The following is a 21,388-nucleotide window of genomic DNA, read 5'->3' as shown; positions in this document are numbered from 1 at the left end:
TTCTTTGCTCCACTTCTGGGCTGCCGAGGGCGTGAAGAATGTCAAGTAGCCAAAGTAAATGGACCCCACAAAGCACACAGCATATGATGCACGTGGAACTACACTAGCATCCGTGTTGTGTTTTCCTTATTATAAAAAAACAGCCTTGTTTTAGAAGTTTAGGAAGAACTGGAAAACGTTTTAAATAGTAATTATTATTATTACAATTTAATATTAATTTAAATTTAAATTAATTTAAATATTGCTATTTAATATTATATTACTATAATAATAACTTCTCTCACCATCTAATTACAATTATGAATTACAACTATTACAATGAATTACAATTATGAATATGCCTTCCGTTTTTTTCTACTATTGAGATGATCTGGAATAGATAGAGTCTTGAATCTGGCCTCAATCTGAACACAAACTTCTTCCCATGACATTCCTTTGTCAGCATGAGGAGGAAATATTATTTATACAGGTTGTACCTAAATCCACTGTATAGCAATATCACAAAGCAACCGTTCTTCAGTTATTGTACCTCTGTATTATCAGTTTTTTAAAAAAAAATCACAAAGAATGTAGTAAACATCTTTACATATAAAGTGTTCGGGTTACTTAAAAATTACTTTCTGGGGGCGCCTGGGTGGCTCAGTGGGTTAAAGCCTCTGCCTACGGCTCAGGTCATGATCCCAGGGTCCTGGGATCGAGCCCCACATCCGGCTCTCTGCTCAGCAGGGAGCCTGCTTCCCTTCCTCTCTCTGCCTGCCTCTCCGCCTACTTGTGATCTCTCTCTCTGTCAAATAAATAAATAAAATCTTAAAAAAAAAATTACTTTCTGAGGTAAGGAATGCCTTCCTAAGTTCGACACAAACTCCAAAAGCCATGAAAAAAAAAAAGATAAATTCAACTATATAACGAAATCAAAATTTTGACATGGCAAAACACACCATAGGCAGTTACAAGACAACAAACTGGGGGGGAACTCATGATAAAGGGCTAATTTCCTTAATATATATAGAGAGTATGTCTACAGATCAGTAAGGAAAAGAACAACTCAACAGAAAAATGAGCAAAGGACAGGGACAGACATAGTTCATTTAGTGAAGAGTATGCAGATAGCTCTTACATCTATTAAAAGACACTCCTTTTAATCTTAAGAGAAATGCAAATTAAAACAGTGCTGAGATTTTTTACTTATCACACTGGCAAAGATTCCAAGAGCTTAACACATATTGCTCTGTCAAAGGTCTAGAAAAAGGACTGTCACCCTTCCCCAAGAGGAAGCTCTTCATGTCCCGACATGTAACAAATCACCAAGGTCTTAGTAAGTCAAACAGCCAATACTGACCAGCTTAGATAGCGTGTTATCATTTGTGTAAAAATGTAGCGTGGTGAGGGGATGATACCCCTTCCCTCCCCCCCACACTTAAACACAGGCATTTGGATGAATAACGAACAAAAGTACTTGGAAAAGAAACACACGGTTTTCCGTAAACCCTAGTGTGTGGGGTTCAGAGGAGCAAGCAAACTTCTTCACTGCTCATGCTTTAGTGCCTTTTGAATTGAAAAACATTTTACTACATTCCTATTAGAAGAATAAAAGTCCAATTAAAGAAAATAAAATTTGAGTTATTTCTTTGGGATAGATATCTAAAAGTAGAATCTTCCTGCCAAAGAGTCTAAACATTATAAGACTATTGACTGTGGAACTATTGACTGTGGAACTGTAAGCCCTTTCCCAAAGGACTTACACTCTATTTCTGGTAAAATATGTGTACCATATTCCAATATGGAACAATATGAGTATCCAATAGGAGTATCTTTTCACAGGCATTATAGGCTACACAAGAGTCACTCTGGGTTGTTTTTTTTTTTTAAGTGTGGGGTTTTTTTTGGTTTTATTTTGTTTTGCTTTGTTTTTGACAGAGAGAAAAAGAGAGAGCAGCAGGCAGAGCCGCAGGCAAAGGAAGCGGAAAAAGAAGGCTCCCCACTGAACAGAAAGCCTCATACGGGGCTCATCCCAGGACCCAGGGATCATGACCAGAGCTGAAAGCAGACACTTAACTGAGAGCCACCCAGCCAGCCCCCCCAAGATCTTTATCTTTTGAGAAAATGATTAGGAAAATGGCATCAATTTGATTTGCATACTTTGATTACTAGTGAGTTTGAACATTTTCCACCTTTTGCTAGTTCCTTATATTTGCTCCTTGGAGACTTCCAGTCATCACATTTCCCCTTTGCATATTGGAGACAATGTTTTCCATAAAATATACTCTACTGAATATCAATCTTCTCCTTGTCACTTACTGCAACTTTTTTAAACCAGTTTTTAATCTTTTAGTTTGTTTGATAGAATTTTTTTTGTTTTTTAAAGATAGATTTATTTATTTATTTGACATAAGAGACATCACAAGTAGGCAGAAAGGCAGGCGGAGAGAGAGGGGGAAGCAGGCTCCCTGCTGAGCAGAGAGCCCAATGTGGGGCTTGATCCCAGGACCCTGAGATTATGACCCGAGCAGAAGGCATAGGCTTAACCCTCTGAGCCACCCAGGCACCCCTGTTTGACAGAAGTTTTAACCTCTTGTCTGTTCAAATATGGTCCTGACTTCCTCTATCCAGTTTAGTCCAAACTTTCTTTGGTTGCTACTACATACCAGGCAATCAGTAAGCCCTGGAAGTAACTGAGAGGCACGGTCTACCAGGGTGATGGACATGTGCAGGGTAATTCTGATACAACGTAGTCAGTGAAGGTGAAGAACTACATGCGATCATGGACGCACAGCTCTGGGGCACTTAGCTCAACGGAGCAGCAGAGACCAATTTTCTAAGAGATGATTCTACACATTTAGAAGATGAAGATATTTGAGTGGGATGAGCAGACTAGGTACCATGGACTGAGTGTCCACACTCCGTGCAAATTCATATATTGAAGTCCTAATGCCAATGTGACAGTATCTGGAGCTGGGACCTTTGGAAGATACTTGGGTTCAGGGGCGCCTGGGTGGCTCAGTGGGTTAAGCCGCTGCCTTCGGCTCAGGTCATGATCTCGGGGTCCTGGGATCGAGTCCCACATCGGGCTCTCTGCTCAGCAGGGAGCCTGCTTCCCTCTCTCTCTCTCTCTCTGCAAAAAAAAAAAAAAAAAAAAAAAAAAAGATACTTGGGTTCAGATGAGGTCATGAGAGTAGAGCCTCTCTAGAGGCTACTCTCCAGAGGGCAGAGGGTAGTGAAGGGATTAGTGCCCTTATAAGGGGGATGATGAGACCAGAACTCTCTGTCTACAGGCACAAACCAAGGGAAAGCTACCGCGGGGTGGAACTGGGAAAAGGACCCTCACTAGAAACCCAACCCTGCTGGCACCCTGATCTTGGACTTCCAGGCTCCAGAACTGTGAGAAGTGTTCCTTGATTAAGCCACCCAGTCAACAGTAATCTGTTACAGCATCCTGAACTAAGAAACTCGTACTGAGAAGTGGGCATGCTTTAGCAAATGCCTGAGAATCTGTATGAGACTTTGGAACTGGGTAGAGGTTGAGAATCTGAATGAGACTTTGGAACTGGGGAGAGGTTGGAGAAGATTTGAGGTGCATGCTAGGAAAAGCCGAGGTTGCTTGTGGAGATGTTTAAAGGAGATTCTGATGAGAGGGTGGGATGAGAGGAGAACCGTAGAGAAGGCTTCCAGCTTCTTGGAGAACACATCTGTAATCCCACAACGAAAATGTTGGTAGCAATATGGATGACAAAGGCCATTCTGCTGAGGATGAGCCACAGATGAGGAACATGCTATTGGACCATGGAGAAATACCAGTGTTTCATGGAAGGAAGAACTTGCAAGCCATGAAATTGGATATTTAGCTGAAAAGATTCTTAAGCAAAGTTTTGAAGGAGTGGCTTGGTTCCTCCTGAAAGCTCATAGTAAAATGTGAGAAGAGAGAAATAAATTGAAGAAGGAAGTGTTAAGCAAAAAGGAAGCAGAACTTAAATATTTGGAAAATTCTCATCTTATCCATCTTGCAAAAAATGAGAAAGCATGTTTGGAAGAGAACACTTAGTGTGTGGGTCTGACTGACTATTTGATAAGATTAGTGCAAGGGTGTGAACCATGATTAGTGACCTAATCAGCCACAGCAGCAGCAGGAACACTGCAGGTTTTTCAACAACGGTGTGACAAAATGAAGGAAGGCTCTCAGACTTCTCAGATCCTACAGGACCTTAGAATTATTTGGTCATGAACATTCACTATTCTTCAAAACAAAGGAAGAAGTACACTGAGGGGGACTCAGAGGTAACTGGGGCTGCAACTCCCACCACAGACCAGGAGTATATGGGCCAGGCTACCCCTACCTCAATTTCAAAGTGTGGGTCCACAGCCCAGCAGAGCTGTGTCAGTGAGGCTGCCCAGAGAAGTGGGGATACAACCCCCACCCAGCAGATCCTCAGAGTCAGAACCTTTTCCCCAGTGAGTCCAAAGGGTAGACCATCCAGCCAAAGAGGATTATTCTCAAACCTTGAGGTCTAAGGGAATATGCCTTCCTGGTTATGGACTTGAGTGAGACTCACTGTCCCTACCTTCTTTCCTATTTCTCCCTTTTGGAATGGGGGTGCCAATCTCATGCCTATCCCACCATCATAGGCTAGAACCACAGAGCTTATTTCCTTTCACAGGTATACAGTTGGGCTGAAATTGTGCCTCAGGCTGAATCATGTAAGTTTCACCCACAGCTGATTTAGAGGATATTTAGAGGACACTTTGGACCTTAGAACTGATGCTTGAATGAGTTAAGACTTTTGGAGCAGGTGGAATGGAATGGATTCATTTTCCATGTGGGAAATTGGGGAAGCCAGGAGAGTAATGCCTTTGTTTGTGTCCTCCCAAAATTCATATGCTAAGGATCTCACCCCCAAATATTATGGTATTTATGGGTGGGCCTTTCAGTTCACTAGGTTTAGAGGGGCTATGGGGGTCATGAAGGTAGAGTCCCAATGGTGGGATTCTCAAAAACTTATGTGGGGATGATGAGACCACGGCTCACCAGCTCCCCGGGTACAATACTAAGGAAAGGTGATGTGAGGACATAACCAGGAAAAGGGTTCTCATCAAAAGCCCAACGCTGCTGGCACCCTGATCTTAGACTTCCAGCCTCCAGAACTGTGAGAAATAAAGGTTTGCTCTTTAACTCACTCTATGGTAACTTCTAACAGCTTGAACTAAGACACTAGCTAAAGGTAAGACCAGAAGAATCGCATGGATATGTAAATGGCCTGGTATCTACAGGGAACTACCAGTTACTGGTTATCACCAGAGCCTGGAAGAATTGTGAGAGGTAAAGCTAAAGGCCTAGTGAAGGGTCAAGCCCAGACTTGGGATTTATACAACTTGGAAGCAACTGAAGAGGTGTTTTAAGTCATTTAGTTTAGGGTAATTTGTTATGACAACAATAGGAAATGAATACAGACTTTGGTGTCTGGAAGTGGGATGCTTTTATAACAAAAATATGGAAGAGCCCTGGATTCGGGCAGTAGTGGAGGCTAGAAAAATTTTGACAAACATGACAGAAAAAGCCTTTAGTGGGGCACCTGGCTGGCTCCATTGGTGAAGCATCCGACTTTTGATTTTGGCTCAGGTCATGATTTCAGGGTCCTGGGATTGAACCCCAAATAGGGCTCCTCGCTTAGCAGGGAGTCTGCTCAAGATTCTCTCTCTCTCTTCCTCTGCCCTCCCCACCCCCAACATCTTTAAAAATGAAAAAAGAACACCAAACTGTTCATGGAAATATGGGCATTAAAGGTACTACCAGTGAGGCTCAGAAGGAAATGAGAACATGTTACCAGACATAAAGAATGCTACACCTGAAGTTGTAAGTGTAAATCTTCAAGTGTAAAACAAGCTCTATAAAAATTATGGTTAACTTCTATGAAGGAATTGAAAAGCTGCCCCGGGCGCCTGGGTGGCTCAGTGGGTTAAGCCGCTGCCTTCCGCTCAGGTCATGATCTCAGGGTCCTGGGATCGAGTCCCCGCATCGGGCTCTCTGCTCAGCAGGGAGCCTGCTTCCCTCTCTCTCTCTCTCTCTGCCTGCCTCTCTGTCTACTTGTGATCTCTCTCTGTCAAATAAATAAATAAAATCTTAAAAAAAAAAAAAAAGAAAGAGAAAAGCTGCCCCTAGATTCATATGGAAATTCCAGGGAAGCAGAATAACTAAAATAATCTTAAAAAACAAGATCAAAGTTGGAGGGCTCATCCTTCCCTAATTCAAAACTTAATATAAAGCTACAGTAATTAAGACAATGCTGTACTTGTATAAGACTAGGTAGAGATCAGTGGAATAGAATTGAAAGTCCCAAAAGAAACCTATACACCTATGGCCAGGTGATTTTTTTTTTTTTCAATTTCATAAGAGTGCCAAGACCATTCAATGAGAAAAGAATAGTCTTTTTGACAAATGGATAAATAAAATAGGGCATATCCATACAAAGATTTAGCAGTAAAAAGAAACAAAGAGGGACACCTGGGTAGCTCAGTCGGTTGAGCCTCTGCCTTTGGCTCAGGCCATGATCCCAGGGTCCTCAGATCAACTACTGCATTGGGCTCCCTGCTCAGTGAGGAATCTGCTTCTCCCTCTGTCTGCTGTTCCCAATGCTTGTGTTCTCTCTCTCTCTCTCTCTCTCTGAGACAAAGAAATAAAATCTTTTAAAGAAAAAGAAACAAACAACTGGTATATGCTACAACATGGACAGCTTTTGAAAGCATTGTGCTATGTGAAAAGAATCAGTAACAAAGGACAACATATTTTATGATTCCACCTACATGGAATGCGCAGGATAAGCAAATATAGAGACAGAGCAGATTAGTAGTTGCCTAGGGCTGGGGAGATGGAAGGATTGGGAGCAAGAGGTTTCTTTTTTAGATAGTGAAAATGTTCTAGAACTGATTATGGTGATAGATATACAACTCTATGAATATACCAAAAGTTATAGAACTATATACTTTAAATGATTAATTGTACTACATATTAACTATATCTCTAAGTTTTTCTTTTTAAAATAATAAAACCACATCAAGGCACATCATAAATTACTGGAAAGCAATGACAAAGAGAAAATTTCAAAGCAGCTGGAGGAGGAGAAAAGGACATAAAATAAAATGACAAACCACAAATTGGAAGGTAGGCTTCTTATCCCAGAGTTATAAAGGACTACTATAAATAAAAGAGATAAACCACCTGAAATAAAGCTGGGCAAAACATATAAATAGGCACTTAACTGAAAAATAAACTGAAATGGTCAAGAAACAAATGAAAAGATGGTTGACTTCCTTAGTAATCAGATAACATAAATTTTTTAAATGTCAGATACCAGGGCACCTGGTTGCCTTAGTCAGTAGAGCTTCCAGCTTTTGATCTCAGGATCATGAGCTGGAGCCCCAGTTGGGGGGCAGAGCTGACTTTAAAAAAAAGAAAAAAAATCAGGTATCATTTCTCACTGCAAAATTAAAAAATCTGACAAGAATACACTTCTGATGGAAGTATCAAATAGCATAATCAATGTAACCAATAATTTAGACATTCAATGAGTAAAAAAGGGTATACACTAAATATTCCAGAAATTCTATTATTAGGTATAAATCATAGAAAAATGGATATATATGTATATGTACACCAGGATATATGTAGAAGAATATATCTCAAAATAGAAGCAAACCTGTTCATAGTAGCAAAAAATCCAAATGTCCATCAACAGGAAAATGAATAACTTGTGGCATATAATGACAATCTTTATGCCTAACAATGGACATAGTTAAGGGCACCTGGCTGGTTCAGTCGTTTAAGCCTCCAACTCGTGGTTTCAGCTCAGGTCATGCTCTCATGGTCGTGAGATGGAGCCCTGGACAGGCTCGCACTGGGCATGGAGCCTGCTTAAGATTCTCTCTGTCTCAAAGAAGATGTGGTATATGTACGCATGTATATGTGTATGTATGTGTGTTTGTGTGTATGTGTGTGCAATGGAATATTACTCAGCCCTCAAAAAGAATGAAATCTGGACATTTGCAATGACGTTGATGGAACTAGAGTGTCATCTAAGCGAAATAAGTCAGAGAAAGAAAAATACCATATGATTTCATTCATATGTGGGATTTAAGAAACAAAACAGATGAACATAGGGGAAGGGAAGGAAAAAATAAAGTAAGAGGAAAACAGAGGAGGCAAACCAGAAGAGATTCTTAACTACGGGGAATAAACTGAGGGTTGTGGAGGGGAGTGGGGGATGGGATAAGTAGGTGATGAGCATTAAAGAAGGCACTTGAAGTAATGAGCTTTGGGTGTTGTATGCAACTGAGGAATCACTGAATTCTACCTCAGAAACTAATAATACAGTATATGTTAATTAAATTGAATTTAAATTAAAAATTAAAAAGATTCTCTCTCTCTCTCCCTCTGCCCCATCCCCCATGCTCATTTTATCTCTGTCTCTCTTTCTCAAATAAATCTTTATTTAAAATGGACATAATTAGAGTTAGTTTCCAAAAAGCAGGCCTCCAGATAATTTATATCATAATTCTACTTATAATGCTAAGCAATATTCACAGAAAGGTAAACTATAAAGGGAATGATAAATACAAAAATCTGCCTAGTGGTAACACAAAGGGACATGAAGGAAGGATTTAGAGAGGAACTCAGAGAACTTTGAAGTTAACAGGAAGTAGTAAAGACAGAGGGTTGCAAAGTACTCGAAATAGAAAATACTTCTATTCAGGGTTTCTGGATGTCTCAGTCCGGGGGACATGCAACTCCTGATCTTGGGATTGTGAGTTTGAGCCCCATGCATAGAAATTACTTAAAAACCTTTTAAAAAATAGAAAATACTGTATAATTTGCATATCTAGTCAATGTCTCATTAAAAACCATTTCTAAAAAAACAAATGGGTGAAGAACTAGAGAGAGCTAAATTTAAATATTCTTTAAAACACTTGAGTGGGAAGAGGAGAGAGTAAAGATAGTGGTTAGAAGGGGCCCAAGGTAAAGGGAGGGTTTGGCTTTATTCTTTTCCAGAAAAAGAAATGGTTCAGCAAACATATCTGCTAAGAAATGAAAACCAGTAGAGACATTGAGATTAGCAGGTAAGGGCAGTAGTGGTGGGAAGGGCAGAAAGCAGCATTCACTGCTCTGAGCCTTTTACCTGCCTCTCCTGTCATGGCCGCTCTATCACCAGTCCCATCTCTCAAATGGAAAAACTGAACCACAGAGAAGTTAAGCAACATGCCCAGGATCAGACATTTGAAAACTATGAAACCGTATTCCAGCCTGGCAGACTCTGGCCCCAGAGCCAGGATTTTTTTAACCTCTGCGCTGCTAACCTCTGGCTATAATGGAGGGAGCCAAGTCCTACAGGAGCAAAGACAGATCCTGACCAAGAAAGATAATTCTGAGGTTCACGAAGAGGAGGGTAAACGGCACTGGTGGGGAAGGACAGATGGGAAGAAAGCAGTTCACAAGTTCACAACTTAGAGTCTCCCCTCCCCCCCAACTTTTTCATGAGGTAGGTGGTCAGGTTGTTTGTTGAAAGTGGAGTGGAGACTGGGTGGAATTAAAAATATTTGAGAGTTGAGTGGACCTAAGACTAACAAAGGGAACACGTCACATACACCTATTGTGTAGAATTTGGACCTCCTGTCCTGACTGATTTGTTCTCTTCTCCTCTTGATCTTGACTGGTTGAACTCAAGTAAATTAAATGTCCATAATACAATTCTACTGTAAAGTCTTTGATACCAGCCACCAGAGCTCACTTAGCTTTCCTGCTTAGAACCCCTAAACTTTATCTTTTGTATGTCGTTCTCCTGTCCGCCAAGGAGAAAACAGCTAGCTCTCTTTGACATTTCTGCCTTCATAATTGGATCATAAATTTATTCAAGGGAGTAAGACCATGGTTTGCAAAGAACAAGCATATAATATTTATATCTCTGTCCTGGCTCATTCAATAATTGCATTTCTATACATATCTCTGAAACAAATTACAATGTAGAAAAATAGACTTAAGTGCTACCAAAATCTATGTATTTTTACATAGATTTAAAACCCTTAAAGTCTCTTTACACAATCATTTTTAGCAATAAGCTCTTATCTTTCCATAATATCAGTCCAATTGTCCAAATTACCAAATTCCAAATTAATGATCTTTTCCTATAGTCTATGAAATCTCCCAATTTAGGGAACTGTATCTCTTACTCTTTTATTACAAATAAATACCTTCAGGCAAAACCCAGTGACAAATATTCAGAAATTAAGTGGAAAAAAATAATTTTAAAACAATTTAGTAGGTTATATTTAGCAACATATATTAAAGTCTAATTAGCTGTAGACATTAGCATAATCAGATTATATTATATTGCCTCAAATAGGTAATTTATTTCCCCAAATTTCTCTATATATCATGCAATTAAATTGCAAAATATATTTCAAAAAATAACGAAACCACTCAATACAGGAAACCGCAGTAAGCAAAAGACTAGGACACAGGGAAACCAGTAACTGCAACATGTATGTGTTTAATGAAAAAAAAATCTGTTCAGGCATATATTCAGATGCCAAGTAACTTCACTAGAATTTTCTTCCAGAAATTCTACTTTATTGCTGTGATCCCTTTGCATTATCATGTGTTGCTACACTAAAAGGATTGTAAAGGATAATGATCTACTTTTATTTTTGTCACAAACAGTATCTTCCCTGATGCCCTTTAAGCCAACGTTTCAAATGTTCTTGACCACAACCAACAGTAAGAAAAATTTCATATTGCAACCTAATACAAAAATATTCATGAAGTTCACATAATATTTATCTTACTAATACTGATGCACTTTTTATTTAAATACTGGTTTTATTCTACCAAATAAAACAAGAGTTTAAAAAAAACTGCTTCAATTATTTTATTTTACTCGTGTGTGTGTGTGTGTGTGTGTATGTTTTGAGAGAGTGCGAACAACTCAGCCTGGGGAGAGTCAGAGAGAGAGAGAGACAGAGAGAAAATCTCAATCTCAAGCAGGCTCCATACCCAGCACAGAGCCCAATTGGGGAGGAAGGATATGCTCTTATCTCACAACCCGGAGATCATGACCTGAGCTGAAATCAAGAGTCCGGCGTTTAATGGACTGAGAAACCCAGAGGCCCCTACTCACATGTTATTTTTTTTTTTAAGGTTTTATTTATTTGACACAGAGAGAGAGAGAGATCACAAGTAGACAGAGCAGCAGGCAGAGAGAGAGGGGGAAGCAGGCTTCCTCCTGAGCAGGGAGCCTGATGCAGGACTCAATCCCAGAACCTCGAGATCATGACCTGAGCCAAAGGCAGAGGCTTAACCCACTGAGCCATTCAGGTGCCCCTCACATGTTATTTTTAATAACATGATTCTAGGTTGTTATTCAGAAGATGAATATGATTTGCCCTAGTACTAGAACAAGTGAAACTGGCTCCCACGGATGGTATATCTCTCCGCATCCATACCATGCCACACAAGATGGAAGAGTGAATCACCACCTAGGGAAGAGCAAAGAAAAGGTTGGCAGAACCATTCTGCTATAATCTGACCAGGGTCCTCCGGAATTATGTAAAGTATTATAGCAAAAAGAATACAACACTGAATTTAGAATTAAGTCCAACTTTTACCATGTTGGGCAGGACACTTTGCAGAGATTTAATGTTCTCATCTGTGATGAATAACACAGGCCAGGGGTTCACTCTCTTATCCACTAATCTATTCCCAGAGCCTAGAACAGTACTTGGCATGTAGTAAGTGCACAACAGAAATTGTTGAATGAATGAATATCTTGTTCATATGGTTGCAAGCAGGATATTGTCCAATTATGGGATTGCTTCTAAATTCAGTCTGGGGGTACCTGGGTGGCTCAGTGGGTTAAAGCCTCTGCCTTCGGCTCAGGTCATGATCCCAGGGTCCTGGGATCGAGCCCCGCATCAGGCTCTCTGCTCTGCAGGGAGCCTGTTTCCTCCTCTCTCTCTCTCTCTCTCTGCTTGCCTCTCTGCCTACTTATGATCTCTGTCTGTCAAATAAATAAAATCTTTAAAAAAAAAAAAATAAATTCAGTCTGAAATAATTGGAGACCCAATATGTGGAAGTTTCATACTACCAAGTAATTGACTAAGTGCCTTTTTTTTCCCAAGAAAAAAATAAATGGGGTTAGGAGGACTTTCTTATTTTTCTTTTCTAACCAGCATGTTTGTAACATTTTGCCCTCTTAAACCACAAATGTAAAAACTGAGCCACTCTTGGGGCTCCTGGGTGGCTCCGTGGGTTAAGCCTCTGCCTTCGGCTCAGGTTATGATCTCAGGGTCCTGGGATCGAGCCCCACATCAGGCTCTCTGCTCAGCAGTGAGCCAGCTTCCACCCCCCATCCCCCACTGCCTACCTCTCTGCCTACTTGTGATCTCTCTGTCAAATAAATAAATAAAATCTTAAAAAAAAAAAACTGAGCTATACCAAAACCATTTAACTCCTTCTTGGTACCAAACAGATGATTGAAGAGGGCCCCAGAACAAAATTGTAAATGACAGTACTTGAATTTTCAGCCAAACCTGTATACTGGTAAATGTTCTGAAATTATTTTGGCTGATGCTCAATCATATTATCCTTATTAGCTATAACCTCAACTTGACAAGATAAATTATTCATCGTTAATTCTTGAGTAATTCTTTTAGTTACACTATTATGCCTGCCTCTATGAGGAATACAAAAGATGCCAGTCATTGCAATCTTAACATGATTTATCAGAAAACTGTCTACTAACTATGCAAATACTGTCTGATTAAGTATAATTAGTATAGATAGTAAGGCCTTAAGATATGTGGATAAAACTCATCACCTAAAATTCTAGGATTCAGGAATGGTAAATGCATGGCAAATGATCGTTTTCTTCACTCTCTGGTACCTTGATGAGGTCAATTACTGATCACAGTTTTTTGGCCAGTGAACATAGATAGGACCTCTAAATTCTTCCCTCTAGGCAGTCACAACCAGATATGATGACTTATTTGTCATCTCTGGATTCAAGACTCTTTTAGTGGTTGGAGAAAAGTCTTTGCTTATATTAACTACCACGTGAATCTTGTCCAAATATACACCAAAAAGAACACATCTAACCCCCAAATCTACTTTTCTAATGGAAGAGGTATCCATTTTCCTAAGTAGTCTAACAAAATGATACTATTTAACTTTAGATCTTAAATTACTTATGTCAAATGGTGATTGTGGTACACCAATCCAATAAAGGAAGACACTTTATGATCATGAAGGCTCATTCTGTAACAAATCACACATGATATTATAAAAATATATATATATGTTCATTGTAACAACACAAAAGCACCTATGTAAAAATTAGAAGTTTACCAGCTCCTTTAATAGTCCATTCCCCAGAGGTAGACAGGATTAAGTTCGGTGAACATCCTTTCAAACTCCCTTTATATTTATATTAGGAAAAAGTGTGTGTGTGTATTCACGTCTGAGTTATACCAGAGCTATTTTCTTTATGAAAATATTTCCAGCAATTTTAAATTTGAAAATGACCTACCGTATTTAATAGATGAATGATAATGCAAATGTTGTATCTTGTACCTAACACAGCTCAGGGTTCGATATAAAACACTGGAAAAATGCATTAACCCAACACTTTTTCCCCAACATGTTATAATGAAAATTCCACCCAAATTTTGTTGAAGCTAAAAAAAAAAATGGAAACTTCTATTGAAAAATATCCTTTACATATGGTGGTATGACATACACAGAAAGAGGAAGGTCTCATTTCTTTTTAAGGAAAAATATGAAATATGAGAAATGAGCACTGAGAGGCACAGATATTCATATCCATAGTTATTCATGAAAATACACTTGCCAAGATGCAAGGTATTTAGCAGAGAAGGAAGCTCGCCAAGTGCTTAGTTTGATACTTTCATTTTACATATAAGGAAGCAGATTCAAAGGTCACAAAGCCAAGAACAGAGGCAGCATGAGAATCACAACCCACCGTCTCTTGCTGTGCTCGCCACACAAAACCACATGGCCTCGGCATTCTTTAATGTGAGGAAATGTGTTTATATGGATTGAGGTTTATATGGCTTAAACACAATTGCCTTTATTCCCAAATCTCGCTCCTTAGGATCCCGCTCACCTGCAAAGCTTGAGGTAACATCAAACCTATGTCTTGATTGGGTTCTGTATCACAGAGATAGATGCATGTTCCAGATAAATAGCAGCCCTATAATTTGGGCTAAAATGTAGCCTTTGATAGTTCTTATACTAGTAACACTCTTACTTCTGAAAGCAGATACACTTTTCCATAATGATACAGCAGAAGCTCAACACAGAAAACAGACAAAAGGAAACCAGAGTTGGAGCAGGAACATGTAAAAGAGATTTCACTTTACTTTTCCCTTATCCCTTCTCCTAACCCCCATCTACCTTGGGGCAACCTGGAGGAACCCTAGAGCTCCAGAGAATTCATTTAAACAACTTTATATATTTTGACACATTCACCTTTATTAAGCCACATCAACACCTATACAAAGACAGAGTAATTGGGGCGCCTGGGTGGCTCAGTGGGTTAAGTCTCTGCCTTCCGCTCAGGTCATGATCTCAGGGTTCTGGGATCGAGCCCCACATTGGGCTCTCTGCTCAGTGGGGAGCCTGCTTCTCCATCTCTTTCTGCCTGCCTCTCTGTCTACTTGTGACCTGTCAAATAAATAAATAAAATCTAAAAAAAAAAAGAGTAATTGACATTTTACGCATAGCAAATTGATAACAGGTGGTGTTCTATTTACCTTTTGGTTGCTAACAATTTTCTACTCTGATTTTTCTCAACATTAAAAAACTATTAATATCTTCTTCTGTCTCAGATAATGTGTATATTAAAACATTTTTCTTCTGATCACAGACCCACCCACTTCTCCACCGTCCCTGCCATGTCCCCAGCCCAGGGCTGTTCCATCACTAGCAAGAGGGGCACAAGCCCATTGCCAGCTTCATGCAGGCACACTGCTCACAGTGGTCCAGAGAACCAGACCCTTCCCTGCTCACCTGCCAACGTACCCCCAAACCCCAAACCTTCAAGCGGCTAAAGATGTTATATTCCCCTCAATCCTCTTGCAAAAATGACACCAAAATTAGTTCCATCAGTTCACACTTCTGAGCCCCCTACCCCAAAGCCCAGTCTAAGTAATTAGGCCCCTGGGGTCAGGGGTTGTTGCTGGGAGGGGATGCTGCAGGCCATCCCATTTCCTCTGCACTACTCACCTCCATTCCTCTCACCACTAGATGCTGCTTTTATCTTCCTTTAGCCTAAATTCTTCAGGTTTGTGGACCTGTACAAGTGGATGGTCAATTTAGAAGCTACTTACTATTGTGGTTGTGGCTTCAGCCAGATCTCAATCTAAGTTCAGGCTGAGCCAAGACCTGATAATCTCTAATAAGAGAGACTCAAAATTCATACACATATACTGAAGCTAGAATTGGTGTAGTTGCTGAAAGAGTCCTCAAAGGTAAATTCTCACATACTAGAATTTCTCCAAGGGACAATGACCTCCAACTTAAGAGAGATTATCATGACTAAATCAAAATCATGAACACCTGACAGGTGGTTGACAAAGCTAAGCAAATGCCAGTGATCTGGGAGCCCTGAAAAGGGAGACTTAAAGCGAAGCATTACAGTCAATGCATCTCTACCACTGTGCAGAGGAGAGACCAGCTGTGGGCTCATTGACTGGTGAAGGGGAGCTCACAGGCTTCCTTGGCTTCGTGACACTATCATGGAGGATCAGTCAACTCTTCTGTTCTCTTTCCTCAACAAGTTGCCCTCCAGCCTTTACCTGGTTGCCTCTGCCATAATGTAAATGCCTCAACCTTCTAATCTGAAAAGGCAAGTGGGCCTGCTAGTCACTTTCATCTTTCAGGTGTAAATTAATAAGCTAAAAATGGGATGATTTAGACAGATTTGGATTTGTTTACTTACTGTGACTTAGACCCACAGGTCCTGCTAGCATCTGGGCAGAACTCAAAGGCCTTTGTGTCTGATAACAAAGGCCCCCAAAACCTCTCCAGACACCTGCCCTCCACTTTCCTTCCCTAGGGATCCTATGACTTCCTGACCTCTAAACTCTGTTCGAAGAATAGGGGAGAATTATTTATACTTTGATAAATGCTCTTCACAGCCCTAACCCAAACTCTCTCAGGTGTTTTCAGTATATTTAGCAAATGTATTCAATAGATAGTTAATGCTTATTGTAACTAATGACTAAAGAGGCTAAGACGCCTTGTGAATTTCAGGAAGCCTTGTAATTGGCAGAGGAAATTTGCCTTGCCTCTAGTATTCTCCCAGGGACGCTGTGCAGCAAGGAAAACTGCTTTGGTCTTTCCGGATACCTGGGATTCGCTGTTGGGGATGAGCCTCAAGGTCCCAGTTATCTATTCTCTTACTCCTTCAGCTCTCTATCCCTAATGCCATCAGCAGGGGACCATAGTTTGAAAGGCCATTCTGACCCCTGCAGGAAGGCTGCAGTCCACTCTCCTCCACCATGAAAAGCTCTCAAACCTTTTGGGAGACTGTGCCATACCCAGTTGGCATTTACATTCACTCCACCACTTGTTTCTTCACTACTTCTTGGGCTATCTGTTGACTTTTTACCTTGAGTATCACCTACAGCACCCAACACTATCCTAGGCATATGCAGTTCTGATTGCTTAAGGTTAAAAATGCTAAATTGAGGGGCGCCTGAGTGGCTCAGTGGGTGTAGTGTCTGCCTTTGGCTCAGGTCACGATCCCAGGATCTTGGGATCCAGTCCTGCACTGGGCTCCCTGCTCAGCAGGAAGTCTACTTCTCCCTCTCCCTCTCTCCCCGCCCCACCCCCAGCTCTTGCTCTCTAGCATGTGCAGGCTCTCTCAAATAGATAAAATCTTTTTAAAAATGCTAAATTGAGAGTTATGAAGTTGGGAATCCTTTGCAGGTAAAAGGAGAAAGATGATCCATGAAGATTAAAGGCACACCTTCATTAAGGAAAAAAAAAATGAACCAAAGCTGGAGGCTGCTCTCCAAAACATTCTTTCTTTATAGTTTTCTGCATCCTTGTTTTACATCGAAGAGAGTCTTGGTTATACTTCTCCATTGCAAATTACCAATTAACATTCTAATTAAGATCTGACCCACAGCCATGATCCATGATCCCCTCCCCGACCTCTCCAGGGACCAGACATATGTGACAGGGGATATGCAAGGAAATAGTTTTGCACCAGAATCACCACCAGCTGCAGATGAAAGCAGTTAAGTGGCTGAGCAATAAGCTACTTTTCTAGTAATATTACAACACATTACTGGAAGTTGGAGAGAGGGACTCCCCATTTTAGAGCTCATCCATATAGGACTTCCTTATGGCTTTTCCATGGTCTCCCTCTCCCAATCCCACCCATAAACCCAAGAAAAATGTAATTTTCATAGAAATCAACAATGAGAAGTGGAGAATCACTGGGTGCTGCTGTTAGTGAAGGAGTTGTAACAGACACCCACGGTTACAGCCTTTGGCCCTTTAAACACCAGGGAGGGGCGAATTCAGCCAGAACCCCATCAGCAACAGTGAGGAGCAGGAGAAACGCAGACACAAAATCACAAAAGACAGAGCTTCTCCCTTCAGTTCAGCTACCCCTTACCTATACGACTTTCACAAGCCAGCCTGGCCCAACTCCAACTGGAAAAGGAGGACAGAGCTATCTGCCTGGCTCACGGGTGCTTCTACTAGGATCAAGTAAGGGGAGATAAGAACAGCAAGAGTAGAGGCCAGTGGAGACTGAGGCCTTATCACAGCTAGGTGCCTCTTAAGCATCATAGCTGTTAATCCTCACAAGTCTCCTGGAGATCGTATTATCCTCATTTTACAAATGAGCAGACGCAGGTAGTTAAAGTCATCAGTCAAACTCAGAACTGTTGAACCCATGCTTTAACCACCACACTATACTGCCTCCCACTATGTTCTGAAATAACTTTGAAAACTAAGAGTCCATACACATTGAATCCCTGAAGAAGCTGTTTGATTTCACCACTTTTATGTTTTACTCTTCCCTCCCAACAAGTACCCCCCTCTCTACCAATTCTACCGAACTCCGTACTCTTCCCAACCTCCTCCTCATTACTTCTTTTTTTATTCCTCTTGCAGCTTTCCTCTTGTGCTTTCTCCTCTATTAAATCATATTAAGCTTTCCTAATTAACACAATGAAAACCACCCCAGAAAGGGCATTTTTAAAAATACGCATATAACAGACTTTATCTGAATATTATTTTTAAGTAGAGATAAATATTTAGTAAGAATGCAGGACACATTGAAAAGTTTGTTGTTTTTGACAACCCCTTTCTTGGATTAACTTTAAACTCAGCTGAGACTTTTACAAAGATAAAATGACAGAAAGCTTAGTAAATTTCGAAAAGAGTCATCATGAAACCAAAAGTCATTTCTACTTTAGATTGTCAGCATATGATTACATTAGAATTTCATCAGATTGAAAAATAAGAACACAGATTTGACTACACAGAGAATCCTCAGTTCTCAAAGCTTTTACAGAAGTGTGATGTTTGAGGCACCTGGATAGCTTAGTGGGTTAAACCTCTGCCTTTGGCTCAGGTCATGATCTCAGGGTCCTGGGATCGAGCCCTGCATCGGGCTCTCTGCTCAGTGGGGAGCCTGCTTCCTCCTCTGTCTCTGCCTGCCTCTCTGCCTACTTGAGATCTCTGTCTGTCAAATAAATAAATAATGTCTTTAAAAAAAAAAAGTGTGATGTTTACCCAGCTCCAGGGTAATGCCCTTCCCCTGAGGCTGATGGGGCTGCTCTTTCTTCTGGGCCACATGGAACTCTGCTCATTCCACAGCGTTATTATCATCTTAACCAGTTTATATAGTGGCCTGTTTCACACACCACTCTCCTCCACTAGCCAGAGGTAGCTAGAACAAAAACCAGCGTTTTATACATCTTTGTATTTCTAAAATGCCTGGTGCATCAATATCCCCAACATAGATCTGTTGAGTAACAGAACCCAAATTCACATTTATCAGGGGAGCATGCAGCCTTCAGCCTGACTGGGATTATCACAGGGCAGGACACACTGCTGATCACTGGCTTTTGATTTGCCTCTATGAAAAATAATCCAAAGCCTTTGGTTTTTTAAGAGGAGGAAATGTACATGGTGCCTTTTCCAAACCATCATCCTGAGATGGGGCAGGCTGGAGCTTGCTTGTATCTCTTCCAGACGATTCTGATTTTCTGAGTTACAGTTTACACCAATACTGTTACAGATCAGACTACCTGAAAGCAAACACTCCTTTTCCCTGGCAAGGTTTTTTCTTCCATTCCCCTCCCACTTAATCCAAACACCACTTGCAGGACCAAAGCATGCGTCCTTTGTGGCCACAGAACCAGAATTGTGGATCGCTATTCCGATTTCTCCCTTTTCCACACTTTGTTCATTCTATACCTTTATTGTGATCTTAACCAGCTTACTGGTTACTTAACCGGGTTACAGGTTACTACTTTACAGGTGAGGAAACACTGTGCTTAAAGTTTGTTCCATGGTCACACTGAGTAAAACCCACTGCCTCCACTTCCTGATTCCTAATCAAGTGCCCACAGCAAAATCCCCGGGGAAGCTTTTACATACATACATACATACATACATACATACATACATACTTAATTAATTAATTAATTAATGTCCGGGCCAGGGCTTCAACCCCATCATTTCTGGTTCGGGCTCTTTGGGGTGGGCTCAACAAGTTGTACTTTGAAAAACTCTGCAGGTGCTTCTGAGGTTAGGCCGTCTGACTCCAGACAGTATAAACCATGTAGTGTCATTACGCATTCCGTGAACACCTCACACTATTTCTGTTTTCATACAAGTGGCCAGACAGGCGCTCAATACGACGACACTGGAGTTAAGTCTGGTAGTTGTCACTTATTTTTCTCAGTAGGAGGGGCTTCTACGAACCTCTTCACACTTAAGTAAACGGAACTCGGGGGTCACTTTCCCTTGGCCAAGCCGCGCCCGCCCCCAGCGCACACACCCTGAAGCAGGGCCGCTGTCGCCGGTAACAAACACAGCTGCGCACCTGCAAAAGCCACGGCGACCGCCGCTGCAGGTAGCGTGTCCCCCACGCCATCCAGCAAGGCCACCCCAATTCTCCGTGCCTTGTCGAGGGTGTTGGGAGCACCACGATCCCCGGTGCCTTTTCTCCCGAAGTCTGTGGGGACTTCCCCCCGCCGCCACTCGGTCATTTTCTTCCCATCACTTCAGTGTCTCAGGGGACAAGCTACGTTGGAACTTGAGATTCTCACGTTTGGGGTGGTTCAGAAATTACCCTGCGGTCAACGCAGAGGTCCCCGCACCCTCCGCTCCCAGCCTCTGTGCACCCAGAGCTTGGCTAAGGCAAAACACGCCCCCCGCCCGGGGACTGCGGGGCGGGCAGTAGGTGGCGGTTCCTGCGCTCGCTCGTCACCGTCGCCCGCCCCGCCCCGCCCCGCCCGGCGCAGGAGCGAGCAGCGGCCGACCCGAGAGAAAGGGGAAGCGCGCCCCGAGCCAGAGGCGGCCCGCCGGCGGCCGGTGCGTCCCTCTGCACGCGGGAGAGGCCTGGCCCGGAGGCCTCGGGTCCCGAGGCTTCTCCGCTTCGCCCCGCCCCGCCTCGCTCCGCCCCGCCGGCCTCCGGCACCTGCCGCGGGACCCGCGCACCCACCTGCGCGCCGCTCCCCCGCACCACTGTCGCCGCCGCCCCGCCCGCGGAGCGCCTCACCTTCGAGTCCTCCCGCCTTGCCGCCAAGTCTCCCCTCCTAGGAAAGTTCTGGGGTCCGATCCCAGGGCCCGGGGCGGGCAGCCGAAGGGAAACGGGCGGTCTGGGCGGCCGCCGGGCGAGCAGCGCGGTTCCGACTCGGCGGCGCGGAAAAGGAGAAGGGGAAGGGGAGGAAGGGGCGGGGAGCCTCGGCGGGGTGATCCCCTCCGACCCCAGCCTGCCCGCGTTAGCCGCTCGCAGGGACTTGAGCGCTGATTTTACGCCCTGCCGTTGGCTCCCTCTCCCAATTACCAACACCGGCATGGCTAAGAGTTTGGGCCCTGGGGTCAGGCTGTTTTAAAATCTCACTCCACTACTTACAACTGTGTGATCTTGGGGAATTTACTTTACCCCTCTTTGCAAAATGAGAACAATAGTACCCATCCAGGGCGAATCCAGATTTTGTGGGACCTGAAACTTAAACAATGAGGGGTAGGGGGCTTCTTCGAGGGAAGATGTAAAATTAGACTCAGGGCTTTGGAAGGGACTTGGACAAGAGAGGGGGCCTGAACCTTCGCTAGCTTTACATACCAAATGCCTTGATG

At 42.3% G+C, this 21,388-nt stretch overlaps 1 protein-coding gene across 2 annotated transcripts in view; it reads right to left on the bottom strand.

Annotated features, from left to right (window-relative positions):
• PLAGL1 (PLAG1 like zinc finger 1) overlaps positions 1-20,934 on the bottom strand; it is a 111,260-nt gene extending 90,326 nt beyond the window's left edge. For both annotated transcript variants that reach the window (XM_046004372.1, XM_046004374.1), the window contains exon 1: positions 20,808-20,934. The gene's annotated coding sequence lies outside the window, so the exon portion shown is untranslated. The remainder of the gene's footprint in view (positions 1-20,807) is intronic.
• Between the last annotated feature and the right edge of the window lie 454 nt (positions 20,935-21,388).

This window comes from Meles meles, chromosome 5 (genome assembly GCF_922984935.1).
Source record: "Meles meles chromosome 5, mMelMel3.1 paternal haplotype, whole genome shotgun sequence".
NCBI classification, from domain to species: domain Eukaryota; kingdom Metazoa; phylum Chordata; class Mammalia; order Carnivora; family Mustelidae; genus Meles; species Meles meles.
The sequence above is the reverse complement of the archived record's forward strand: the minus strand, read 5'-3'. Positions and strand labels throughout refer to the sequence as shown.